The following is a 16,497-nucleotide window of genomic DNA, read 5'->3' on the forward strand; positions in this document are numbered from 1 at the left end:
TAACAGTGAGCGAGGTGATGGCGTGGATTCTAGAACATCAGGGTATCCAATAGCCACAAACATATGGTGCTATTTAAGTTGTATCTTTAACCAATTGCAGTTGGCAATCATCAGAATACAAAAGAAGCCAGAAAGGGGAAATAAATGACATCTTTTAAAAAGAGTGAAGGAATTGATTTTTTACATCAGTCACTTGAATGAGTGATTCTCTCCAGAGGGTGCAGGGAGGAGGCTCCTCTCTAAATGCTAGGAGTGTCTATGGATTTGAATAATGGATTAGGAAGTGCAAAAACATCACGATTTTCAGATTTCTCCTGCTGAATCAGGACAGCTTGTCCAAAGCATCAGGGAGAAAGCTATTCTTTACCTTGGAAACACTGCAACAGGGGGCCTGAATAATGACTTTGCAATAGGGAGAGAGTCCCCAAAGACCAATGTTGGATGAGAGTGAGTTACAATGATCAGAGGTAGTTTGTTCTAGGTGGGTGGGCCTTGGAGCACTTTCCTGATTGTCATTTTTATTCCATTAGGGTGTGTGTGGGGGCAAGGAACTGCAAATTCAGAATGCTTTGGGGAGAGCAGTGTGAGGAGAGGGCTGGGGGAGGGATCTTAATTATTTCGTTGACTAGATTGTTTAATGGTGCCGTCCTTAGAGACCCCCCATGCTGCCAGCTCATTCCCAGAGTGAATATTACTTTAGTAGATAGAGTTCTGAAGTTTGTATGGCATCTGAATTGAAAAATAGGAAACATTTCTTTAAAAAATAATGACACTCTTCAGACTGCAAGAATTGGGAATTCTGTTAATATCCACTCCTATATCTTAGGAAATAAATACATATTAAGAACATGCTACAGGGACCAATGTAAACAATCAAGGCTCTAACACATTCTTTGAAAAGAAAATATACATATACCTTTACCTTGACCAAATAGGGGAAATGGTGAGCAGAAAGGTCAGCTGTTTGGCAAGAAGAGGAGTAAGTAATTGAGTGGGAGGGGGAGCATAACCAAGTCATTTTCCTCATCAGTGAACAGCACCAAACAGTTGCAGGATGGAAGCCGACAGCGTTTTTAAAACAAAAAGCAGAGTGAGTAGCCATATGTGAGGCTATGTAAACAGGACACTTTTGATCCCAGGAGTTAACAAAGACAGTGCCAGAAAAATGAGTCACTCAAGCACTGCCACAAAAGCCAAGGCTGAGGTTGGGGCTGAGTCATCTCAGAATCAGATCTAAACTCATGTCCCTGCCTCCTTGTCCAGGTCCCCTGCTTTGGGCAGGTAGAATGGAATCCTAGCTGTGTCTCCTCTCAACATGGACTGGTGGATAAATAAGCCAAAACATTCAGGAGTTTTGAAAATTACTTTAACTGTAACTTTTCTCAATGAATTAGTCAACCCTTCTTTCCAGGTTGGTATCTATATTTGGGGAGAAACTGTACTCAAAATGAAAGCATACTCCAAGGACTCCTCAATAATAAACTCAAGGAATTATCCACATGCACGTCTGGCCAAATCACCATGATTAGGTGAATAAAAATGTCTACAGAGAACACATTTCCTCTGCCTCCCTCAGGAAGTCCTTGCATCTTGAAGAGCTGACTTTGGTCTCTGACTTCTAAGTTTAATGCTAGGCTTTGTCATCCAATGTGCCTAAGACAAGTCATTGGCTAAGACACACACATGACCTTCAAAGAACTAATAGTTTTTTTGGTAAGATAAGTTATAGAAACATATAATCTTCAAATATAACAGTTAAGTAAAAGATTTTATTTTGATTCTGTGAATGAATGTATAGACATTGTTGTAGAAGTGGCAAGGAGAACATTTAAAATAGATACAATATATAAACACATATATACACACACACACACACACAAATACAGAAGATTTATGTGTCTGTGTATGTTTAGTCCGAGATGTATTTCAAAAGGAAGATGGATGATCCTGAATCTCTTCAAAATGGGTCGCATTTAGATAGGTAGAAAGAAAGAAGGAAGAGATTCTATTCACATTGAAACACAGGTAAGCCTTCAGTGCAAAGACAATACCTGTCTTAACCCACATTTAAGTAGGATGCAAGGCAGTTAAAAACATTCCTTGAATCCCCACAACTCCTTGCAAACTTTACACATAGACACTCTTGAGGATGGTCAACATATAACACATTAGTAGAAGAATCAGAATTTGCAACCAAGTGTTTCCTGACTTCAAAGCCCACAGTGTTGACACTACATGTACTAGATTAAGGCAGATAAGTTGAGAAACTGGCAGCTTCGACTTTCTCAATGACTAAAAAGCATGTAGTAAAGTCAAGTAGGCAACAGACGTGCACATTATTAGAGAATTTTTACATGCTCAGAATTAAAACATAGAATTTTTACTTAAATTTAGAAACAATTTTTAATACATGTGCTTTCATTTGTTCTTTTAATTCCAAAATCAAATACTGTCAACCAGCATAACTTCAATTAGAATTCAATCAAGGCTAAAGAATCGCCTCTTTCAGCAAGCCTAATGACTTTCACCTTAGTCTCTACTGTATTAAGATAAGGGAACCCACTATTTTATTTCTAGCCTCTACCTTTGTTTTTCCCTTTTTTTTTTTTCCTTTTTTTTTTTTTTTTTAAATTTAAGGGTAAAACATAAACACTTAAATAATTACAAAGACACCATTTCCATAGTTGGTGACATGGATCAAACTGTTTTGTTGGTCAGAAAAAACAATACCTGCATGGGACAGTTAAATGTTCCTTTCTGAGTTGCCCTGTGGAAGTCCCAATGTTTGGTGTGTAAAGAAGCCTCAGGTTGTTAAACAATGCACATGTGAAAAAGTAAGGGTTGCAAATATCTAGTAATGCTAATGTTTTTATAAAATGAGTCCTTGCATTTTTAACATTCTGGAAATGTAGAAAGTAATTTATTCTTTTTCAACATAGAATAATTTTGAATTAATTCACTCATGAAAGATACTCTGTTGAGCATGTAATCCTAAACAAAACAGGCTTCCTGCCTTTAAGTGTTTCTCCAAATTAGAATTTAAAAATATATCTATATTATGTTTGACATATGATATATGTTGCATATATCAATTAACAGAATTATCATATTTTTACAGATTTTGTATGATATTTGAATTCTAATTTTTTAATAGCCTTGGTAGACTAATGGCTCCCCTGGAGCAATAAAATTGCCTTGGGATAGTTGAGTTGGAGATAAATAATAAACTGTATGAAAATAAATTCTAAAGAAATAGTATAAATAGTTCTGTTCTGTCTAAAGTGAAATAGCTATGACCAGCACTCACAGTAGGACAAAAAATATACTTCGGGAACAGAAGTATTTTTTACATTTATATTGTGAAGAAACTTTACTATTAATAGTGACCTACATTTTTATTATCCAAGGCTAAAGATCTCTATCTATGTATCTACCTTTTAACCATATTTCCAGAAAAGTACATATGTAGATATATATGTAAATATATGTAGGAGGTATGAATTTCAGTCCACAATCAGAAGCAGGAGACATCATAGTTTTTTTTTTTTTTTTTTTTTCCCTCTTTAAAGCGGATTTAATACCTCAGAATTCTCACCAGTGAAATACAGGAATTTCACTTTGAGTAATTTTGGGTTATTTTCTTACCAGGATTTAAATATGGAGGTGACTGAAATCTTTTTTTTTTTTTTTTTTTTTGCATTTTCTTTTTTTTTTTAAATTTATTTATTATTATTATACTTTAAGTTGTAGGGTACATGTGCATAACGTGCAGGTTTGTTACATATGTATACTTGTGCCATGTTGGTGTGCTGCACCCATCAACTCGTCATCTTAATTGATGGAGGCTTTCATTTAAAAAATCGCTCCTGTTACTCTATAAAGCTGTGGTCAATTGGCAGTCCCTGCCCTCTGGCTCTTGAAAACTGCTATTCTTCCAGCTTTGCAACAACATAGATGAACCTGGTGGACGTGATACTACATGAAATAAAACAGGCAGAGAAAGACAAATACTGTATGAACTCACTTATATGTGAAATTAAAGTCCAACTCATAGAAATGGGGTAGAAGGGTGGTTACAAGGAGTTGGGGAAGTGGGAAAAATGAAAAGAGATTGGTCAAAGGATACAAACTTCTAGATATGTGATAATTTTTGGGACCTAATATGCAGCATAGTGAATACAGTCATCATGTATACAACAATGTATTATATACTTGAAATTTGCTAAGATAATAGATCTTAAGTATTCTCACCACACATACATAAAAGGTAACTATATGAGGTGATGGGTATGTTAATTAGCTTGATTGTGGTAATCCTTTTACAGTATATACATATATCAAAACATCACTTTGTATACTTTAAATATACAGTCATGCATTACTTAGCTACAGACATGCCTTCTGAAACATGTCTTTGATTTTGTCTTTGCGTGAACATCATCATGTGTACTTTCGCAAACCCAGATGGTATAGTCTACTACACACCTATACTATATGGTATAACCTATTGTTCCTAGGCTATAAACCTGTACAACATATCACTTTACTGAAGGTTATAGGCAATTGTAACACAATGGTAAGTATTTGTGCATCTAAGCATATCTAACAGAAAGGGTATGATAAAAATATGATATGAAAATCTTATGAGACCACCATTGTATGTGTAGTCTATCATTGGCCAAAACATCTTTATGCAGTACATGGAGTATATAATTTTTATTTGTCAATTATACTTCAATTAAGCTGGAAAAAAAAAGAACAAAACTTCTGATCTAAGCTGGTTCTGAGATGACCCTTAAATAATCTTTCCTATTGGCCTGAGAGTCCATAGCTGTTCCTTTATCTGGGGTGCAGGGATGTGCCACTAGTCTCTGCCACTCTGTCTCTGTCTTCTCCTTAATCTAAGGAGAGGCTAAAACTTCCTTTCTTGGATGGAAGCTTCTACCTCCCTTACTTTCACTATTCAAAACACTTCTTTCCATCCATCCCCCTCATCTTCTCCTTTCTGGGCCTTTAGAAATACAGAAACATTCTTAATTTCCTCTGTCATATAAAGAACTTACATGCTATATAATTTGGAAGTTTATTTATCACTAACCCTATTGTGAAAAATATTTGAGGAAGTTTTCTCTATTGAACAATGCCACGCAAGCTATGAATGTACATTAGATCAGTGTACATCTGAGTATGCAATACTTAGAATTTATTTTTAAATATGTTTAACAAGGCAAATCAATTATATTCCAGTCATTTAAAACAAGTATTTATTCCAACAATCACAGTTTTGTTGACTTGAGTTCCTTGTAAACTTTCCTATCATTTCTTTCCCTTCTGCTTCCTGATCAAAGAGATCAGGCACTGGACAAACTCATGTATTATGTATTTATTTTTCTTAAATGAATGCTTTGCAATTGAATAGTCCAGATAATTAAAATGATCAAACTTTTTGGTGTCAGATACACATATCCCTTTTCAAAAATCATTTGATAGTAGATACTAGGCATCTCAAAGACTTACAGTAGAGAAAAGAAAAAGTGGTTATTAAAATAGCCTTGTACAGTCACTATGAACAGAATTTTTAACACAAAAACATACAAGGAGTATGATGTTTACAATCCACAAAGATGCTTTAAATAGAGTATTTCTGTAATGTAACATCTTGTGTTTTCATATTTCCCATCATATTCAAAAATATTCTTCAACATAAAGAAAAAGTCCAATATATTTGCATACTAAGAATTAAGAGTTGAAAACATCAGATAATAAGAAACTGAAATAACAATATACAATGTTTTAATTTCAATATATTCTAAAAGTGGGTGTTTATACTTATAAATTGATGTATAAAGAGTTACTATCAAATTCATATTTTAAAAAATAAAAAATACCAATGCTCTGTTTAAATGCTGGCATTATAAGGATTAAGCTGTAATTATTTTCTTGAGGACCTGTGGGTTTTGAAGTGATACATATGCCTATATACAATTATATATAGACAGGGAAAAAGACTAGGCAAAATAGTATAAAAGTATAATGAATCTAGTAATAGCTAAACAATTAAGGCCTTGTTTATACATCTATAGATAAGCAAACTTCACTTTTTAAAATGATATCTTGCTTTCTTTAGAATCACTTATACTCAAAATGATTAAGCATTTTAATTTTTATAGTTATACTTGAATTTTATCCATGTTACACTTCCCTGAAGAAGCAACAGTCTTGGGGAGAGGGATAAGTGGTTTGGAGTTGCTTCAGGCAGCATTTTCCTCATTTATTTGATAAATATTTATTGTGTTAATTACCAAGCATACAGTTGTGAATAAGACACAGTTTAATCCCTCACACAATCAAAACCAGGTCACTATTAAATTAACAATGATTATGCTTCAAAACATATATAGACACAATTTCTTGATATTGAATTAACCAATTGCTTTTCCTGGATCTGCATACTAGGAACACATCAGTACACAGACATTTTATTTCTAGCGGTGATCTTGGCTATACATTAACTCTTTCACTACATATTATGCATATCTTATTGTCTCCATGGTTCTATTATTTAAGGAAACCTAGACGATTCTTCTAAAGGTAACTGGATAATTCAAATAAGAAAATTCAACAAAAGTTGAAAAGGGATATTTTACATTTAAAAATGGGTCACAGTCAGTTTATTGTCTACTCCTAAAGTTCAATTTTAAAAGGTAATTTTTTTCTTATACAGTTTATAATATTTTGAGAATAGAATAGAACAGAATTAGAGGTTGTTAAAGTAAGCTATCACTGTATAACAAACAAAACCAAACTTAACTGTATAAGACAAAAATCATTTTATTATGCCCATATGTTCTGTGGTTTACGACTTGAGAAAAGGCACAGTGCAAATGTCACTTCTCTGTTCCACAATGTGTGAGTTTTCAGCAGGGAAGACTAAAAGACAGAAGGCGGCATGAAGTCTGGGACTGTAAACATCTGAGGACTTGCCCTCTCATAGGTCTAGATGTTGATGTTGACTCTTGGCAGGAATTCACTGGGGCTGTCAGACAAAAAAGGAACACCAGGTCTTTCCACATTGTCTTCTTCACAGCCTGGTGACCGAATTTCGCGAGTGAGCGTCTGGTCAAAAGTTGTATCTCCTCTTATGACCTAGTCATGTGGTTTCTATCTTGCCACAGACACAGACCTACACAAATACAAAGAGACCAGGGACCCCATATTTTAATAAAAGGATGTGAATGGCACAATGTCAGCATAACATGGAGAATAAGATATTTCGTTGTAGCCACATTGGGAAATCCAATCTCCCAAAGAAACACCTGAAAATTAAAGTCTTGTATTCTCCTCAGGTTTTGTTTATGGTTGTGCTTGATTTTTTTGAAAGACTAAAGTACTTAACAACAAGTACTATAGTATAATATTACATGCGTATAATAAATAATTGTATTGTTATTTTACTCTTATTTCAGATTATAGGTGGGAGAATTGCTCCAGAGATGTGATTTTTATGACTCAGTGGATCGTAAACAAATTTAGTAGCTAAAATCTTAAAGAATAGTGTTTTTAAATAATTGAAATTTATATGTTAGAATAAAATCTGAAATATTGGAATACTTTGTACATAATAAGATTTAAGTATCACTTCAGGAAACCTTTGTTTCAAATTTGTGTGTATATGTGTGTGTTTGTGTATTTGGATATGAGTTCAATGCGTCTTTCTAGTTTTCAGTCAAAGATGTCTGAACCCCACTTCTCTAGACTATAGGAAGGGGCTTCTAGAAAAAATACTATAAATTGTGAATTAGGAAATGAAGTAATATTATTAACCAACCAAGATTGTTGCATGTAAACTGGATAAAATTTGGCTACTATTTGTTAGTAAAAATTATTTTACTTTTAAAATCAGACCCTTTATCCTACAGAGATCACAAAAAGGGTCTACTGTCTCCTCAGGGTGTCTTAAGTTTAGTGATAAAAAAATTATTTACAGATATATCCATTTTTCTCTTCTTCACTTCTGCATAAGGGAAGAGAGTGATGGAAAAAAGATAAAAGCAACTTAAAGTGTCTAAAGAGCACTAAAGAACAAGGTTAAAAGGATAGAGAATATAGCCCCTGTTTTATTATTTCTGAAAGCCCATTCCTACTGGATCTATCATTTGCTGGGATATCATAGGACATACTCTTTATGATCATTCATAAATGGGGATCTGATGATGTATTTTGTCACTTTGGCCCATAAATGAATCCTGTCCAGAGTTAAAGGGAAAGGGGCATAAATGAATGATACATATAGTTGATAGTGTTCCTAGTAGGCTTTTCCACATGAGAAAACATTTTTTAAAGTAGTCTGTGATAAACAACATCCAGGTCTAATCTACTCTTCATGAATACATTTGCCTGAGTTCCCTAGATTAAAACTTCCTATTAAGTAGCTGTCTACATTTGGAAATATGTCCAATAAACTGCAAGGCCATGACTTGGAAAGACTCAAGAACTGGTCTTTCCTTAGATGAAATCAACTCTACTCTAAAGCTGATTGCAATTCTGGTACCCTCAGACACAGTAAATATGAATTAGTTAATTATGATCATTCATTCATATTTTCATGTGTTCAACAGTTCATCAAATGCTTACTAAGTGCCTACTGTGTGACAGGTGTCATACCATACTAGGTAATGTAATAGTAAACAAAAGGAGTAATTTTCTTACTCTCATGCAGTTTGCATTGAAAAGTTTAATTGTAGATAATAACTATGAGAAGCAATCTTTCTGTAATATTTCAAGTGTTTTTTCTTATCTCTTTGTACACATAAATGTTACTGTCTCATATGTTTTGTATCAAAACAGTCATCAAGTCACCAAGAGTGACACTGCATATGTATTCTGATAGATTAAGTTATAGGAATATATTTTTGTTTGTTTATAAAACTTATGAAGTACTTTAAGTGAAATGAGTATCAGCAAGATAGTTGATAATTCTATGGAGAACTTTTTAGCCAAAGCATTAACTCATACATTTTGATTTTATGTCACTAACATCATTTATTGTTGGCACCTAAAGTTTTTGGATTTGTTTCATTGTTCTTTTGAGGAGGAATTATGGGGACATTCTCAGGTGTATCTTAGTGGTTGTTTAAACTTATATAATTTGTATCAAGGGCACTCTTTAATAGAATTTTGTTAAAAGAGAAAGTAGTCCTGCTTCTCAGAATGAATCAATTGCTTTTAGAGTTTATATACAAAATGGGGAGGAATAGTTTTTGAAATAAAATGAATGTATGTATGTGTGTGTGTAGACAGAGAGAGATTAATCAACTTATTCTGCTTGTGTTTTAGTTCTGAAATTGGTATTGGTATTATTGCTGTTTTTTTCCTCTGGGGAAAAATTACTTAGTACCAATTGTTAAATACGTGTGACTGAAAGTCACATTCAATAAATAGATATTTTTACCCTAACTGATTTCAAATATATCTATAGGATAGTTAATGAACAAGGTGATCATACCAGTTTTCCTAGAAAAGCTCCAACTTATATCAAAATTTTCAGAGTAATTATGAAATGTGTCTTTTTTAATTCTTAAAACCATCCTGATTTGGGCAATGAATCTTACGGTCATCTTACTAGTGAGAGACTGGAGAAGTTAAAAATTTAATGTGAAAAATTAAATTCTATATAATTTTATCTTTTGTGCATAAAAGAAGATAGAAATTGCTGATGCTCCACAAAATAATAAATTATCTGAGTTTTAATTGTGAGGAATGTTTTCTACATAGAGACTTCTAGATTGATGCTCTGATCTGCATAATTACCAACATTCATTTTGGTGAAAGCAAGTAACAGTGAGAGGAGAATCATTTGAGGCCAAAATTTTGGGATTGCTGGTCCCAAAAGTTCAATCCTGTAATTAAGTTCATATATAATACCATGTCTTCCTAAACAAAATATTACAAAAACAGAAGTGGCACTGGTGAATCTTAAAACTTCCTAGTCACAAGAAGATATGCTGCATGATGAGATGGTGAGGGTAGGGGAATCAGAACCTAGATTTCAATCCTCACTTTGCCAATGGAAGTGGAGTTGGATAACTTTGGAAAATTACTCATCTCTTTTGGGCCTCAGTTTTTACATCTTTTAAATGAAAAAGACTCCATCCAGAGTTTTCAGTCTGTGTGTGTGTGTGTGTGTAGGGAGGCTGTAGAATATCTAGAATCTCTTTCTTACAACTATATCTCAGGAGAATTCCTAAAGCAGGGGAAGTTGATTAAAGTGAGCTACATTGATTGAAAGGGAAACAGGGGTACCTGGAACTCTGTCCTATTAGACTTCTCCTTACCTCCTCTGGTGAGTTGTGAGAGCTCTAAGGAGCACAGATTTTTTTTAAATGCTAGAAAAAAATAATAGCTAAAGTGCTTTCTTTATCAAAATTTCCTAGGCACGGAGATTTTACTCTGTGCAAACACTAGTGTTCCACTATGTTATTCAATGGTTCAGCAGGACCTCAACCACCATTCATAACTTTAAAACAATGGTAAGAAATGAACAGTTTTTCAGTGACTAATCATAATGAGGCATTGAGTTTATATAGAACTTATAAACTCACTCTACACTATAGTGTATCTTTTTTTGTACCTCAACAGCAAATATAGATGGTTGAAAGGGAAAAAAGAAAGCATTATTATTTCTGCTTTACAGATGAGGAAACTGAATCTCAAAAGTGCAAAGAAGTATGTGCCCTGACAACCAACCATTGGGTGAAGAATGTAATTCCTATTGTTTCTCTATAAAAAATATCTTATTTAATAATCAAAAGAATAAAAGAATAAATGCAATTATTTGATTGAAGGACCTAAAAAAGATGGAGTTAAATATCTTATTGTTTAGGAAGAGGATAAGTTTCCAAAACCACAAAATCAGTGGCAAAGAAGGAAAGTCATGGGACTTTTAAAATTTCCTCTTGCTGAAAAAGTAGCATAACAGAGAAGGTACAGTTGATTGCTAATCAAGTAGATAAGGAAGTCATATGAAGACATACATTATCAGGAAGTCAGTTTTAGTACTATATTACAAAAGATACCATAAGTGGTATCAGTGGTTACTCATTGTGTTTTCTTTTCAAAGTTCCTGCTTCTATGGAAATATAATTTAGCAAGATAAATATAGCCATACATTGCTGTGATAGGGAAGTGAATATGGGAGAAAATGGAGAGAGAATTAATATTGAAGTGGAAACAACAATGTATCAGAGGACAGAAAGCTTAGATATGTTTTGCTACAAAATAACTCAGTAATTTGAGGACAATGTCTCTAAATTTTTATAAATCTCAGTTTCCTAATCTAAAACATGAAGGTGTTGGACTTAATAATTTTTACTTCCATTTTAGCGCAAATACTTTCTCAGTTTTGAGTCCTCCTTAAATAACTTGAAATGTCTACTGACATAACTTGGGAGATCCAAGAGAAAATGCCAAGAAGTTTTAACCATGCTGTAGTGACACATATTTGGAAAAATGCATTCACTTCCTTGCAAGTAATATCAGTGATCTACTTGGTGAGATTGAGATGTATCTTCTGTCAGGAAATCTTGCCCACCCTTCATTATGCTTATGCTGGTCAAGCTCTTTTGGTGGCAAATGACAATTAAACACAGCTCAAAACAAAGTAATCAATAAAGGGAACCCATTGTCTTACATAACAAAAAATGTCTAATGTAAATATGTTAAGATTTAAAGAGGGAACTCCAATAGTGTCATAAGAACACAGTCTCTATTCTTGATTCTGCTTGTGTCTCTGTGGCATTTATTTTCAGGTTATACAAAGTCTTAACATGACAGCCAAAGTCTTAACTCATGAGTTATTCCAGATTCAGATTTCCCAGAACCTTCCAAGTAGCTCCAGTACAACTCCCCGAATTCACAGAAATTGGAACGTTTTGGCTTTATGCTCTCATCCATTAGTCAATCAATATTGCCTAGGGAATGAATTACCCTAACTAGGCAGGCCTACTACAGAGGTCAATATTAATTTTCATGGACTATACTGTTACTAATCAAGCAGGTGTCAATTTCTTAAATTGATTTAAAATTGCAACAGATCTTTGGGTAGAACTTTTCATAAATAAAGCATTTCCTGCTTTATTTGTCACCATAGCATCTATCATTACCTAATATACATATTTTGATTGGCTGATTGATTGTCTATTCTTTTTCAACTAGACCATAAACTGCATGAGAGCAGGGATTTTTATCCCTGACCTAGAAAAATGTATGACACTTAAGAGGGGCTCATTAATGAATAACCCTGGGAAGAAACATATATTATTCACAATTTATGGAAAGGACAGAAAGCTGAGGCATAAAAATGTTGAAGTGTCCAAAATTATATATTTATTTAGTAACCAGGAAGTCTGACTAAGGAGATCAGAGACTTCACCATTAGCCTTTATACTAGTTGCCAGTAGATGTTGGTTTTTATACTATGTCTACCATTTGATAGCATTCTGGATTTTATTAGTGACTAAGGGATTCTAGACTTAATGTTTCTACTCTAAAATGAGGTAATATTAGCTCTGCTAACTTCACAGGAATATGAAAATGCTATTCAAATTGTAAATGAGTTTATAAATATGAGCCATTATTGTTTATGTTGCTAAAAATTCAGGTATCACGAGAGGTCTTAATAAAGAGAATTATGTCATTTTGATAAAGGAACAATCCAGCTTCCCTGATAATTAGTTCAAATACTGGTATATCTGATGTTTGCACATCAAAGTTTGAAATGAATATTTAAGCCAAACCAGTATCACTAACTTTCACTTGATTAAGCTCAGACATCCCTAGGTAACTTTCTCAAACTTCTCCCATTCATAGATGACACAGCTGGGTAGAAATTAGTCTCTAAAAATACTTTCACACAACCGGCTTGTTTTCTAGTCACTGTCTGCTTATGTTATGCTCATTCCATCTGTCAATAGATGTGAGTCACACATTCGACCTTTCAGCTTCACTTGCGCACATAAATTTCTTCCAATTTCCTGTGAAACAAACACTTTTAACTCTTTAGGGTTTTGTAATTTGTACACAGGTCATTCAGGGATGATTCAAAGAACAAAGTAAGCCCTTGACTGTGTGACAAATTTGGCTTGAGCATTTTATAACTGGAACAAATTTTCTTTTATTGTTTGACTAATAAATGTAGGTCTATGTAGAGACACAGACATACATATATTTGTTTTTGTATTTTACTTGTATATGCATGAACTAAATCTTCTGGTAGCTTTCTATGATGTAGGATCACTATAAGTAAAACAGTTTAAAGGAGGCCCATGCATGGGCTAAAAATTTCCCATTAAGCCTCCTTCCTTAAGTCAGTATAGTTTTATCTTCTTACAATTCATGTGAAGAAAACTCTTGGATTTTCAAGCGAAAAAGCAAAGTTTATTCCTTTCTAATATTTACCTGTGATCATGGCTGTTATATCAAATTTATCTAATCTTTTTATTTTGACTACACGCAAGAAATAAAAAAGATATGTTGGTAGAAACACATCTCTATTTTGAGAAATCGTATTTTGACTGAGCTTAAATTAAAACTAGTTTCATGATTTAACAGAAGCTGCAAAGCTCTCCCTAAAGTCTTTTATGATAGAAAGTACACAATAACTGAATAACAAAATGATAGAATCAACAAAGGTAATAAAAATAAATGTACTCTTATCTCAAAAGCTATTCTTACCCAAGACAAAAGAGGAATAATAAAACCTTTTTCTTCCATTTCCTTCTTGGCTACCAACCTCAGAGCAGCTAAAGTGATAATGGGGGATGTTTCTTTCAGCACTGTGGAAGGGAGCCATACCTGCAAAGCTCCAGGAAAATGGAAAGGAGGTATTCTAGCTTTCTGCCAAAATGTTAAGGACTACTCCTCCAGGCCTATTTCTGTTTTACTTTTTGTCTCTCCTTTTTTTGTTACTTGGCAAATCTATTGTCTTCAGTCAATTTTTCTAAGTGTACTTCCTATTTTATGGATACAGATCTAGGACTATAGAGACAGTTACTCAGGGGCAGATCCATGATTACTGGTAGTATAATTGAACCACTTCATCTGAGACCAACTGAGATTATGATATTTTCCCCTTCACACATTCAAGTGCAGAACCCCAGAGATCCTGATTCACTGACCAGTGCTCATTAGGTTTTGCCACAGTTATTTTTGTGATTAAGTCTGAAATGTAGCAAGAAGGAGAAAAAGGCCAGGAACCTAGGAGTAGCTTATGGCAACTGGGTGCAACAATTGCCTAAAGGCTCCTCTAAACATATAGGACTAGATGAGAGCTGAAGGAAATTTTATTATGGACCAATACATAACAGGCATGGAAAAGTGAAGGCACAATTCATTCCAGTTTTGTTTGCCTGGAAGTGAAAGGAGACAGAGCTCCATGCAGTTTAATAGAACTCTTTGAAATAAGGCAGATCTGAGATTTAATTTAACCACTGCAGCAAAATGATCTTGCACAAATGGCTCAACTATAAATGGGATGAATGGAGGACAAGTGGTAGTAATAAATATCTTGAATTATGAGGATTAAATGATATGGAACACTGTCTGTCTTAGTCATCATTATATTCCCAATTTCTTGGTGCTGCCAAGAAATTCCCCCCAATTCCCTGAGTTTGGCACATAGTGGGAGCCAGAATTCTACAAGTTGTTCATTTTTACTCTCTCTAAACTTCCTTTTGTTTAAAACTAATGTGTCTTCTTCTTCTTCCAGTTTTATCAATTCATCCTCTTGGGAATGTGTAGAAATGGAAAAGATAACTTATTATTAGGGTATCCCTAATAAATAGGAAATCATAAATAGGAGCACAAAATAATGGAGATGTTCAGGACATCAGAGGAGACATTTAACATGTGACAAGGCAACTAGTCACATGGTCTGTTGTTGTAATTCGATCTTATTAGGGAAAGAGCAATAATATATACCTATATAGCTTGGTCAATAATAAGTTCAAGAAAACCTGAATTTTATTTAAAAGACTAATGAAACATGCTAATCAAAGAACAACTCTCAAGACTCAATCTAAGGAGAAAATTTTCTAGATACAAAATGTGTGTGCAAGGACTTTGTAGCACAGGAAGAGCCAACATCATGCCCACTATGAATTCAGGTTTATCAAGAAGGCATAACCATTAAGAATACCAGCTTCTTTCCTCAGGTCAAACAAAACAAAAAATCCAAGAAGACTTAACCGGAAACTGAAGAAAACAAAAGGTTGGTTGAAAAGAAAACTTCCTAGCAGGACAGTCTATCCAAACCATGACTCTTTCCAAGAAGGTGATTCAGCCAGCCTCCCCAGAGGCAAATGAACCCAGGTTTGCACAGAGGAATAGAAAGTACACCATGGTGAACAGTCTGTTCCTCTGAGTCGCTAGGTGTGCCCTGGCTGCACCAGTGAAGGCTTTCCACCTTGATTCTCTGTGATTTTAGGACAAATTGCTTTTGGGGTTCCTGACCCCTGCTGGAATTTGCAAAGTTGCCAGTGGGTGGCTAAATTAGTGGAAAAGAGAAAAGTGAGGAGGCTCCCAAATCAGATTACTGTGTAAATATTAGAGATGCTTCAGAGGGCCCAGTGTATTTGGATGCTGGCTTCTGATTCAAAAAGCAAATTTGCTTGGCAGGTATCTGTGTCTATGGCTTTTGGCCTACTGTCCAGTTGTCAGTGTTGTAAACAAATAACTTTCTAAACTTTATTTGCTGATATCTAAGTCACACTGCAAGATTATTCTCACTAGGCAGTGAGTCAAAGATAGGTAGCAAACAACCTTACCATTTTTACAGCCACTTTCCTTTGGCTACAGCTTCTGAATGACAGGAAAAATATTTAAGATAGTCACTCATATTTCTTTCTCCATCAATTGATATTCTAGGAACTCTATTTACACCCTGTCTGAAACAAGCTGGCATGTAACAGAATAAAGAAAAATGATGCTATTCTAGTAAGGAAAACTACTTCTACAAACTACAAGCAAGAATAGGTCAGAGAAATAGAGATCTTAGTATCAATTATATTGGATTCTTAACCAGAAAACTTTTCCTAAAATTAAGATTAAATAAACCCAAACTAAATCAGATTGGCCTACTGCCAAGGGTAAATGGAAGACTGGACACCCAATCTGAAATTTATCTTTCACATTTTTGCCAGTGTGTACATTTCAGCAAGATTGCTCCAAAGGTAATTCGGATATATCAAACCCCATTTAGCCTTTATTATCTATATAATGAATGGAACAGCAGTCACAACTATAACGAATCTCTCAACCAAACAATTAGCAGTAGTGTAGTTGAAATGGCTGGCCCTGTTGCAAGTTTGGGACTATAATCCTAAAATAAGAACATCTAGTGTCTGTAAATGCCTTTTTGTTGTCAAAATGTGTTAACATGCAGTCCTCTCCCATTTTTAAATACAGAGGAAATGAACTGCCAGGGAAGTTCATTGAAATGGC

General features: G+C 34.2%; 2 long non-coding RNA genes across 3 annotated transcripts in view; one reads left to right on the forward strand and one right to left on the reverse strand.

Moving 5' to 3' along the window:
• Positions 1-10,830, forward strand: part of LOC116269758 — a 30,409-nt gene extending 19,579 nt beyond the window's left edge. Inside the window, exon 2 of the long non-coding RNA XR_004177508.1 lies at positions 10,694-10,830. This is a non-coding gene — a long non-coding RNA (uncharacterized LOC116269758). The remainder of the gene's footprint in view (positions 1-10,693) is intronic.
• LOC103877584 overlaps positions 5,369-16,497 on the reverse strand; it is a 319,563-nt gene continuing 308,434 nt past the window's right edge. For both annotated transcript variants that reach the window (XR_001894867.3, XR_001894860.3), the window contains one exon: positions 5,369-7,183. This is a non-coding gene — a long non-coding RNA (uncharacterized LOC103877584). The remainder of the gene's footprint in view (positions 7,184-16,497) is intronic.

This window comes from Papio anubis, chromosome 12 (genome assembly GCF_008728515.1).
Source record: "Papio anubis isolate 15944 chromosome 12, Panubis1.0, whole genome shotgun sequence".
Lineage (NCBI taxonomy): Eukaryota > Metazoa > Chordata > Mammalia > Primates > Cercopithecidae > Papio > Papio anubis.